The sequence below is a fragment of the Neophocaena asiaeorientalis genome, unplaced genomic scaffold (assembly GCF_003031525.2).
Source record: "Neophocaena asiaeorientalis asiaeorientalis breed wild unplaced genomic scaffold, Neophocaena_asiaeorientalis_V1.1 scaffold975, whole genome shotgun sequence".
In the NCBI taxonomy this organism is placed as follows: Eukaryota; Metazoa; Chordata; class Mammalia; order Artiodactyla; family Phocoenidae; genus Neophocaena; species Neophocaena asiaeorientalis.
Genome location: NW_020173266.1, coordinates 349,891 through 361,841, shown reverse-complemented (window position 1 = coordinate 361,841; position 11,951 = coordinate 349,891).

The following is an 11,951-nucleotide window of genomic DNA, read 5'->3' as shown; positions in this document are numbered from 1 at the left end:
TACATAGCCAGCTATTGAATAAAAAGTAGTTTGAAACATTTCACAGTCAAAGCAGTTTTTGTACAAATGACCTAAAATATTAGGTGTCTTTTGTTGCATAGCTCTATCATCCAGTCAAATTAAAGTAACTTGAACCCTCTGTTTTTCTTAGTGTCATCACTTCTTTGCTAGCCAGTTTTCCATCATTCTCTAAAATAATATGGCTCTTTTATAACCCCATAACTATAATATCCCTCCGCCCAAAAGTCTCTTTTTACTCCTTATTTACTACATATTTACGTTAACTAGCATAAATGTTATGGCTTCTATTAACCTCCCAACTCACTAAAGAAGTGTTATCTACCCTATTGTTGATGTCACAGCCTTAAATTCATCATCTATTATAGCACATTAGAGATTATATTATTAGTTATAACAATTTGATTGTTTCCCCTATTAAACATGGATGATATCCTCCCCAGAGCAAAGTTCCTGGAATATAAGTAATTCCTTAATAAATATTTAATAAATAGATGACAGTGTCATATCTCCTCTATTTGAAGGCCAGAATTAGGGAAACTGCTATCAGGTTTTCACTTCTGGGTCAGGCAGCATAAGACACAGCAGCTGAAAGTGTGTGAAACCAGAGAATATTGAGGAGTTTGTTTTAATTTGTGACTTTCAGGTCACAGGGAAAAATAGGTATACTCAAGTTTTCTCCAGTGATGTGGTTTATTAGTAGATAAAGACAAAATGTATGGAAGGAAACAAAGAAAGCGTATCAAGAGCCAGGCAGTTCTCATGAAGATTCAAAGCAATAGCCACTGCTGTTTTGGATTCAACAGCAATTGTAGTGGATCAGCAGTAATTTCACTAACTCAGCCATGGCTCTGGTGACCCAACCCACTTGTCTAGTGGACACCCAGTGCTTACTACTCTAGTGACTTTGTGACCCAGCTCCTCTTACCTCTGATTTTTCTAAATTTGCTACTCTATATACTTCCTTTGCTTCAACTCTGGGTTTTTCTCTAATCTACTTCTGCATCATCTGTCCGCTTTTTGTGTACTTACATTCTACATTTTTCAAGATTGTAATTTACTGAATTTTTTCTAATAGGTAGAATACTTAATATCAGGTCTCCTTATATGTTACTGGACTTCCTTCACCTAACCTGTAGATGGTTCTCTTTACAGCATTATCATTGCTAATTCAATCAGTTTCGGTCAATATAGCAAGATCATGAAGCACTAAGTAGGCAAAATAAGGCATAATTTCTGTATGTATGATAATGAAAGTGTGGTTATGTTAAATACTCTTATTCTGGAGATACATGTGCTGAAATATTGGGGGGGATGCAAGGTTTAGATTTCTGCAACTACTTTTCAGTGGATCAGCAAAGATATATGTGAGAGAGAGAGAATGTTAATTACTGGGTGGGTGATAGGCAGAGAGGTGTGTATTATTCTATTCAGTTTTTTTTCCTGTATGTTTGAAATTTTGCATAATAAAGTTGAAAGAAAAAAGGAAAACATTAAGGAAAAATGACTAAACTGGATGCTTTTCATGCCAGGATTTTTTAAAGGTTGTTCTCTGTGTTTTAAGACATACATGGGAAGAAATTAAAAATGTAAGGTTATTGCTGTGGTTTTATCATGTCTTATATGGGTTTGGATCATTCCATTATTCTAGGTAAATATTGAACATTTGTTGCCTGTTCAGGATGTTGCCAGAATTAAGGTGTTAATATCTTCATAATTCTCTGAACTCCCTAGTTGAGAAGTGCTATGCAATTGAAACGTATGCTGAAATGGTGATCATCACTATTAACCTTGTATGGCACTTTGTATTTGAAAGTGCTTGGTAACCATTTTTTTTTTTTTTTTAAGTAACATGCCCAAGATGACACATATATATATATATATTTTTTCTATGTCATAATATTGACATTCAGTCCAGTAATCCTCCACTGTAACAGCTCCTTTACTTTACAGTGAAAATTGATTTGTATATTTTTTGCCTCTGAGTCCTTGTGGGATTTTTTTTATTATTATTCAAACAGAAAGTCACAAAAATTATAATCATCCTCATCAGTTCACTCAGTCCCATGTAATTAATTTTTTTTCATCTTGATCTTTTGTTAGCACTTTTATGAATTCATCAGTTTGCCATTAGAGTTCTGAAAATGCTTATTGATTCAGTTCAGCAGTATAGTCAGTTACCAGAAACCTGTACTTGTCAGTCTTTTCCGTGAATTCCTTGAAGATGAAACCCTTTTATAGGAACATTTTTGCAAAAACATCAGAGTACACCCAGAACTGTCTGTAAATGACAAGAGACTTAAAAATGTCCATGGATAAAGACTTGATGAAAGTTCATAATAATGCAATTGACAAGGAAATTTAGTTATTTCTGAGATATACATTTTAAAGTAGTAATTAGAATTATGATGTAACATTATACCAGAACATATAAAATTTTTAGAAATTTCATGTAATGTCTGAAACATTTATATTAACATATTTCCATACACATAACCCAAAGAAAGTTTAGTATTAGTTGTTTTCTTGGTTTGTTTTTTTATACTGCATGTTCTTATTAGTCATCAATTTTATACACATCAGTGGATACGTGTCAGTCCCAATCGCCCAATTCAGCACACCACCATCTCCACCCCACTGCTGTTTTCCCCCCTTGGTGTCCATACGTTTGTTCTCTATATCTGTGTCTCAACTTCTTCCCTGCAAACCAGTTCATCTGTACCATTTTTCGAGGTTCCACATACATGTGTTAATATACAATATTTGAGAAGGATGGGTGTTAGCTCTTCTCTAAACGTTTGATAGAATTCACCTCTGAAGCCATCTGGTCCTGGACTTTTGTTTGTTGGAAGATTTTTAATTACAGTTTCAATTTCATTACTTGTGATTGGTCTGTTCACATTTTCTGTTTCTTCCTGTTTCAGTCTTGAAATATTATACCTTTCTAAGAATTTTTCCATTTCTTCCAGGTTGTCCATTTTATTATCATAGAGTTGCTTGTAGTAGTCTCTTAGGATACTTTGTATTTCTGCAGGGTGTGTTGTGACTTCTCCTTTATCATTTCTAATTTTAATTATTTGAGTCCTGTCCCTCTTTTTCTTGATGAGTCTGCCTAATGGTTTATCAATTTTGTTTATTTTCTCAAAGAACCAGCTTTTAGTTTTATTGATCTTTGCTACTGTTTTCTTTGTTTCTATTACATTTATTTCTTCCATTGATTTCTTTCCTTCTGCTAACTTTGGGTTTTGTTTCTTCTTCTTTCTCTAGCTCCTTTAGGTGTAAGGTTAGATTGTTTACTTGAGATTTTTATTGTTTCTTGAGGTAGGCTTGTATAGCTATAAACTTCCCTCATAGAACTGCTTTTGCTGCATCCCATAGGTTTTGGATCATCGTGTTTTCCTTGTCATTTGTCTCTAGGTATTTTTTGATTTCCCCTTTGATTTCTTCAGTGATCTCTTGCTTATTTAGTAACGTATTGTTTAGCCTCCATGTGTTTGATTTTTTACCTTTTTTTCCCTGTAATTCATTTCTAATCTTATAGTGTTGTGGTCAGAAAAGATGCTTGATGTGATTTCAGTTTTCTTAAATTTACTGAGGCTTGATTTGTGACCCAAGATGTGATCTATCCTGGAGAATCTTCCATGCGCACTTGAGAAGAAAGTGTAATCTGCTGTTTTTGGATGGAATGTCCTAGAACAATCAATTAAATCTATCTGGTCTATTGTGTCATTTAAAGCTTCTGTTTATTTATTTATTTTCATTTTGGATGAACTGTCCATTGGTGTCAGTGAGGTGTTAAAGTCCCCCACTATTATTGTGTTATTGTCGATTTCCTCTTTTATAGCTGTTAGCAGTTGCCTTATGTATTGAGTTGCTCCTATGTTGGGTGCATATATATTTATAATTGTTATATCTTCTTCTTGGATTTATCCCTTGACCATTATGTAATGTCCTTCATTGTCTCTTGTAACAGTCTTTATTTTAAAGTTTACTTTATCTGATATGAGTATTGCTACTCCAGCTTTCTTTTGATTTCCATTTGCATGGAATATCTTTTTCCATCCCCTCACTTTCAGTCTGTATGTGTCCCTAGGTCTGGAGTGGGTCTCTTGTAGACAGCATATAGATGGGTCTTGTTTTTGTATCCATTCAGCAAGCCTGTGTCTTTTGGTTGGAGCATTTAATCCATTCACGTTTAAGGTATTTATCGATATGTATGTTCCTGTGACCATTTTCTTAAATGTTTTGGGGTTGTTTTTGTATATCCTTTTCTTCTCTCGTGTTTCCCACTTAGAGAAGTTCCTTTAGCATTTGTTGTAGAGCTGGTTTGGTGGTGCTGAATTCTCTTAGCTTTTGCTTGTCTGTAAAGCTTTTGATTTCTCCGTCGAATCTGAGTGAAATCCATGCTGGGTAGAGTAATCTGGGTTGTAGGTTCTTCCCTTTCATCACCTTAAGTATATCATGCCACTCCTTCTGGCTTGTAGAGTTTCTGCTGAGAAATCAGCTGTTAACCTTATGGGAGTTCCCTTGTATGTTATTTGTCATTTTTCCCTTGCTGCTTTCAATTAATTTTCTTTGTCTTTAATTTTTGCCAGTTTGATTACTATGTGTCTTGGCATGTTTCTCCTTGGGTTTATCCTGTATGGGAATCTATGTGCTTCCTGGACTTTGGTGGCTATTTCCTTTCCCATGTTAGGGAAGTTTTTGACTATAATCTCTTCAGATATTTTCTCTGGTCCTTTCTCCCTCTCTTCTCCTTCTGGGACCCCTATAATGCGAATGTTGTTGCGTTTAATGTTGTCCCAAAGGTCTCTTAGGCTGCCTGCAGCTCCTTTCTTTCTTTTTTTCTGTTCTGCAGCAGTGAATTCCACTGTTCTGTCTTGCATGTCACTTATCCGTTCTTCTGCCTCAGTTATTCTGCTATTGATTCCTTCTAGTGTAGTTTTCATTTCAGTTATTGTATTGTTCATTTCTGTTTGTTCTTATTCTTCTAGGTGTTAAACATTTCTTGCATCTTCTCTATCTTTGCCTCCATTCTTTTTCCGAGGTCCTGGATGATCTTCACTATCATTATTCTGAATTCTTTTTCTGGAAAGTTGCCTATCTCCACTTCATTTAGTTGTTTTTCTGGGCTTTTATCTTGTTCATTCATCTAGTACATAGCCCTCTGCCTTTTCATCTTGTCTATCTTTCTGTGAATGTGGTTTTTGTTCCACAGGCTGCAGGATTGTAGTTCTTGCTTCTGCTGTCTGCCCTCTGGTGGCTGAGGCTATCTAAGAGGCTAAATGGGCAGGACTGGTGGTGGGTAGAGCTGACAGTTGCTCTGGTGGGCAGAGCTCAGTAAAACTCTAATCTACTTGAATGCTGATGGGTGGGGCTGGGTTCCCGCCCTGTTGGTTGTTTGGCCTGAGGCAACCCTATAGTGGACGCAATGTGGACTCTTTGCTGGGGCTAATGGCAGACTCTGGGAGGGCTCACAGCAAGGAGTACTTCCCAGAACTTCTGCTGCCTGTGTCCTTGTCCTTGTCCCCATGGTGAGCCACAGCCACCCCCGGCTTCTGCAGGAGACCCTCCAACACTAGCAGGTAGGTCTGTTTCAGTCTCCCTGGGGTCACTGCTCCTTCCCCTGGGTCCTGATGCACACACTAGTTTGTGTGTGCCCTCCAAGAGTGGAGTCTCTGTTTCCCCCAGTCCTGTCAAAGTCTTGCAATCAATTCCCACTAGGCTTCAAAGTCTGATCCTCTAGGAATTCCTGCTCCCATTGCCGGACCCCCAGGTTGGGAAGCCTGACGTGGGGCTCAGTACCTTTACTGCAGTGGGTGGACTTCTGTGGTATAAGTGTTCTCCAGTCTGTGATTCACCCACCCACTAGTTATGGGATTTGATTTTACTGTGATTGGCCCCTCCTACTGTCTAATTGTGGTTTCTCCTTTGCCTTTGGATGTGGGGTATCGTTTTTGGTGAGTTACAGTGTCTTCCTGTCGATAATTGTCTAGCAGCTAGTTGTGATTCTGGTGTTCTCGCAAGAGGGAGTGAGAGCACATCCTTCTACTCTGCAATCTTGGTTCCTCTCTCTCTGTCCATTTTTTTTTAGAATAGTTTTTAGCAGTTTTTTCCACTTGTTCTCATTGGTGAATTTGTTTTGTGGTTTGGATGCTCTCTTCTTTCTTTTTTTAAATTACTTTTTAATTTTTCACAATTTTTTTATTTTAATAACTTTATTTTATTCTATTTTCTTTTCTTTCTTTCTTTCTTTTTTTTCTCACTTTTTTTCAGAGCCGTGTGAGGCTGATAGTGTCTCGGTGCTCTGGCCTGGTGTCAGGCTTGTACCTTTGAGGTGGGAGAGCTGAGTTCAGGACATTGACCCACCAGAGAAATCCCAGCTCCATCTAATATTAAACGGCGAAAGCTCTCCCAGAGATCTCCTTCTCAATGCTAAGACCCAGCTCCACTCAACAACCAGCAAACTAAAGTGCTGGACACTCAATGCCAAGCAACGAGCAAGACAGGAACACAACCCCACCCATTAGCACAGAGGTGGCCTAAAATAATAATAAGGTCAAAGACACCCCGAAATGCAACGGACACGGTCCTGCCGACCAGAAAGCCAAGATCCACCTCATCCACCAGAACACAGGCACCAGTACCCTCCACCAGGAAGCCTACACAACCCACTGAACCAAACTTAGCCACTAGGGGAAGACACCAAAAACAACGGGAACTACGAACCTGCAGCCTGCATAAAGGAGACCCCAAACACAGTAAGTGAAGCAAAATGAGAAGGCAGAGAAACACACAGTAGATGAAGGAGCAAGGTAAAAACCCACCAGCCCAAACAAATGAAGAGGAAATAGCAGTCTACCTGAAAAATAATTCATAGTAATGATAGTAAAGATGATCCAAAATCTTAGAAATAAAATGGAGAAAATACAAGAAACTTTTAACAAGGACCTAGAAGAACTGAAGAGGAGACAAACAATGATGAACAACACAATAAATGAAATTAAAATATCTCTAGAAGGAATCAATAGCAGAATAACTGAGGCAGAAAAACAGATAAGTGACCTGGAAGATAAAATAGTAAAAATAAATACCTCAGAGCAGAGTAAAGAAAAAGGAATGAAAAGAATTGAGGACAGTCTCAAAGACTTCTGGGACAACATTAAACACACCAACATTCAAATTATAGGGGTCCCAGAAGAGGAAGAGAAAAAGAAAGGGTCTGAGAAAATATTTGATTAGATTATTATAGTTGAAAACTTCCCTAATATGCGAAATGAAATAGTTAATCAAGTCCAGGAAGTGCAGGGAGTCCCATACAGCATAAATCCAAGGAGAAACATGCCAAGACACATGTAATCAAACTACCAAAAATTAAATACAAAGAAAAAGTATTAAAAGCAGCAAGGGGAAAACAACAAATAACACTCAAGGGAATCCCCATAAGGTTAGCAGCTGATCTTTCAGCAGAATCTCTGCAAGACAGAAGGAAGTGGCAGGACATTTAAAGTGATGAAAGGGAAAAACCTACAACCAAGATTACTCTACCCAGCAAGATTCTCATTCAGATTCGATGGAGAAATTAAAACATTTAGAGACAAGCAAAAGCTAAGAGAATTCAGCACCACCAAACTGGCTTTACAACAAATGCTGAAGGAACTTCTCTAGGCAGGAAACACAAGAGAAGTCAAAGACCTACAGTAACAAACCCAAAATAATTAAGAAAAAGGTAACAGGAACATACATATCAATAACTACCTTAAATGTAAGTGGATTAAATGCTCCAACCAAAAGACAAAGACTGGCTGAATGGATACAAAAACAAGACCTATATATATGCTATATATATATATAAAAGAGACCCACTTCAGACCTAGGGACACATACAAACTGAAAGTTAGGGGATGGAAAAGATATTCCATGCAAATGGAAATCAAAAGAAAGCTGGAGTAGCAATTCTCGTATCAGACAAAATAGACTTTAAAACAAAGACTATTTACAAGAGACAAAGAAGGACACTAAATAATGATCAAGGGATCGATCCAAGAAGAAGATATAGCAATTGAAAATATTTATGCACCCAACATAGGAGCACCACAATACATAAGGCAAATGCCAACAGCCATAAAAGGGGAAATACACCGTAACACAATCATAGTAGTGGACTTTAACACACCACTTTCACCAATAGATCATCCAAAATGAAAATAAATAATGAAACACAAGCTTTAAATGATACATTAAACAAGATGGACTTAATTGATATTTATAGGACATTCCATCCAAAAACAACAGAATACACTTTCTTCTCAAGTGCTTATGGAACATTCTCCAGGATAGATCATATCTTGGGTCACAAATCAGGCCTTGGTAAAATTAAGAAAATTGAAATTGTATCAAGTATCTTTTCTGACCACAATGCTATGAGTATAGATATCAATTACAGGAAGAGATCTGAATAAAATACAAACACATGGAGGCTAAACAATACACTCCTAATAATCAAGAGATCACTGGAGAAATCAAAGAGGAAATCAAAAAATACCTAGAAAAAAATGACAGTGAGAAAACGACGACCCAAAACCTATGGGTTGCAGCAAAAGCAGTTCTAAGAGGGAAGTTTATAGCAATACAACCCTACCTCAAGAAACAAGAAATATCTGAAATAAACAACCTAACCTTACACCTAAAGCATTTAGAGAAAAAAGAACAAGAAATCCCCAGAGTTAGCAGAAGGAAAGAAATCATTAGGATCATATCAGAATAAATGAAAAAGAAATGAAGGAAACAATAGCATAGATGAATAAAACTGAAAGCTGGTTCTTTGAGAAGATAAACAAAATTGATAAACCATTAGCCAGACTCATCAAGAAAAAAGGGAGAAGACTCAAATCAGTAGAGTTAGAAATGAAAAAGGGAAGTAACAACTGACACTGAAGAAATACAGAAGATCATGAGATTACTACAAGCAACTATATGCCTATAAAATGGACAACCTGGAAGAAATGGACAGTTTCTTAGAAAAGCAGAAGCCTCTGAGACTGAACCAGGAAGAAATAGAAAATATAAACAGCCCAATCACAAGCACTGAAATTCAGACTGTGATTAAAAATCTTCCAAGAAACAAAAGCCCAGGACCAGATGGCTTCACAGACGAACTGTATCAAATATTGAGCGAAGAGCTAACACCTATCCTTCTCAAACTTTTCCGAAATATAGCAGAGGGAGGAACTCCCACTCCCAAACTCATTCTATGAGGCCACCATCACCCTGATACCAAAATCAGAGGGAGATGTCACAAGGAAAGAAAACTACAGGCCATTATCACTGATGAACATAGATGCAAAACTCCTCAACAAAATACTAACAAAGAGAATCCAGCAGCTCATTAAAAGGATCATACACCATGACCAAGTGGGGTTTATCCCAGGAATGCAAGGATTCTTCAATATACTCAAATCAATCAATGTGATACACCATATTAACAGATTGAAGGAGAAAAACCATATGATCATCTCAATAGATGCAGAAAAAGCTTTCAACAAAATTCAACACTGTTTTATGATAAAAACCTTCCAGAAAATAGGCATAGAGGGAAGTTACTGCGACATAATAAAGGCAATATATGACAGTCCTACAGCCAACATCGTTCTCAGTGGTGAAAAACTGAAACCATTTCCACTAAGATCAGGAACAAGACAAGGTTGTCCACTCTCTCCAGTATTATTCAACATAGTTTTGGAAGTTTTAGCCACAGCAATCAGAGAAGAAAAAGCAATCAAAGGAATCCAAATCAGAAAAGAAGAAGTAAAGCTGTCACTGTTTGCAGACGACATGATGCTATACATAGAGAATCCTAAAGATGCCACAAGAAAACTACTAGAGCTAATCAATGAATTTGGTAAAGTAGCAGGATACAAAATTAATGCACAGAAATCTCTTGCATTCCTATTAACTAATGATGAAAAATCTGAAACAGAAATTAAGGAAACACTCCCATTTACCACTGCAGCAAAAAGAATAAAATACCTTAGAATAAACCTACCTAAAGAGACAAAAGACCTGTATGCAGATAGCTATAAGAGACTGATGAAAGAAATTAAAGGTGATACAAACAGATGGAGAGATATACCATGTTCTTGGATTGGAAAAATCAACATTGTGATAATGACCATATTACCCAAAGCAATCTACAAATTCGATGAAATCCCTATCAAACTACCACTGGTATTTTTCACAGAAATAGAAAAAATTTTAGGACCTAATGAAACTTCAAAGCTTTTGCACAGCAAAGGAAACCATAAACAAGACAAAAAGACAACCATCAGAATGGGAGAAAATATTTGCAAATGAAGCAATTGACAAAGGATTAATCTCTAAAGTTTACAAGCAGCTCATGCAGCTCAACATCAAAAAAACGAACAACCCAATCCAAAAATGGGTAGAAGAACTAAATAGGCATTTCTCCAAAGATGTACAGGTTGCCAACAAACACATGAAAGAATGCTCAACTGGGCTTCCCTGGTGGCGCACTGGTTGAGAGTCCGCCTGCTGATGCAGGGGACATGGGTTTGTGCCCCGGTCCAGGAAGATCCCAGATGCCGCCGAGCTGCTGTGCCCCTGAGCCATGGCCACTGAGCCTGCGCGTCTGGAGCCCAGGCTCCGCAACGGGAGAGGCCACAACAGTGAGAGGCCTGCGTACTGCAAAAAAACAAAAAAATAAAACAAACAAACAAATAGAATGCTCAACATCATTAATCATTAGAGAAATGCAAATCAAAACTACAGTGAGGTATCACCTCACACCAGTCAGAATGGCCATCATCAAAAAATCTGCAAACAATAAATGCTGGAGAGGGTGTGGAGAAAAGGGAGCCCTCTTTTACCGTTGGTGGGAATGTAAACTGGTGCAGCCACTATGGAGAACAGTACAGAGATTCCTCAAAAAACTAAAAGTAGAACTACCATACGACCCAGCAATCCCACTACTGGGCATATACCCTGAGAAAATGTTAATTCAAAAAGAGTCATGTACCACAATGTTCACTGCATCACTATTTACAATAGCCAGGACATGTTAGCAACCTAAGTGTCCACTCACAGATGAATGGATAAAAATGTGGCACATATGTAAAATGGAATATTAATCAGTCATAAAAAGAAACAAAATTGAGTTATTTGTAGTGAGGTGGATGGACCTAGAGTCTGTCATACAGAGTGGAGTAAGTCAGAAAGAGAAAAACAAATACTGTATGCTAACACATATATATGGAATGTATAAAATAAAAAATGGTTCTGAAGAACCTAGGGGCCGGACAGGAATAAAGATGCAGACATAGAGAATGGACTTGAGAACAAAGAGAGGGGGAAGGGTAAGCTGGGACGAAATGAGAGAGTGGCATGGACATATATACACTACCAAATGTAAAATAGATAGCTAGTGGGAAGCAGCCACACAGCACAAGGAGAGCAGCTTGGTGCTTTGTAACTACCTAGAGGGGTGGGATAAGGAGGGTGGGAGGGAGACACAAGAGGGTTGAGATAAGGATTGTAAAAAAAAAAAAAAAAAGGAAAATAAGTGGAATGGGCATTACATACGCTTTTATATTTTGATGGAATATAACGCTTAGCCCCCCACCCCCTTCCAGTCTCTTAGGAAGCTTCTGATTTTAAGTTGCTGGGTCAACTGTAGCAATAATAACGTATTTTGGCAACAGTAAAACATGCAGATGTTTTACATTATTCCCTGTCCACAGTGGAGGAAACGAATATTGCTGATAAGAGTTGTTTTTAAATGTCTTTTAAGATTACATTCCATATTTAAAATGTTGTTTGTCAGATTTTCATATTAAAATAATACCATGGGAAAGGCATTTCATTGCTTTAAACAATATTGTAATTTATATAATTTCCTGCTGATATCAAAGATATGG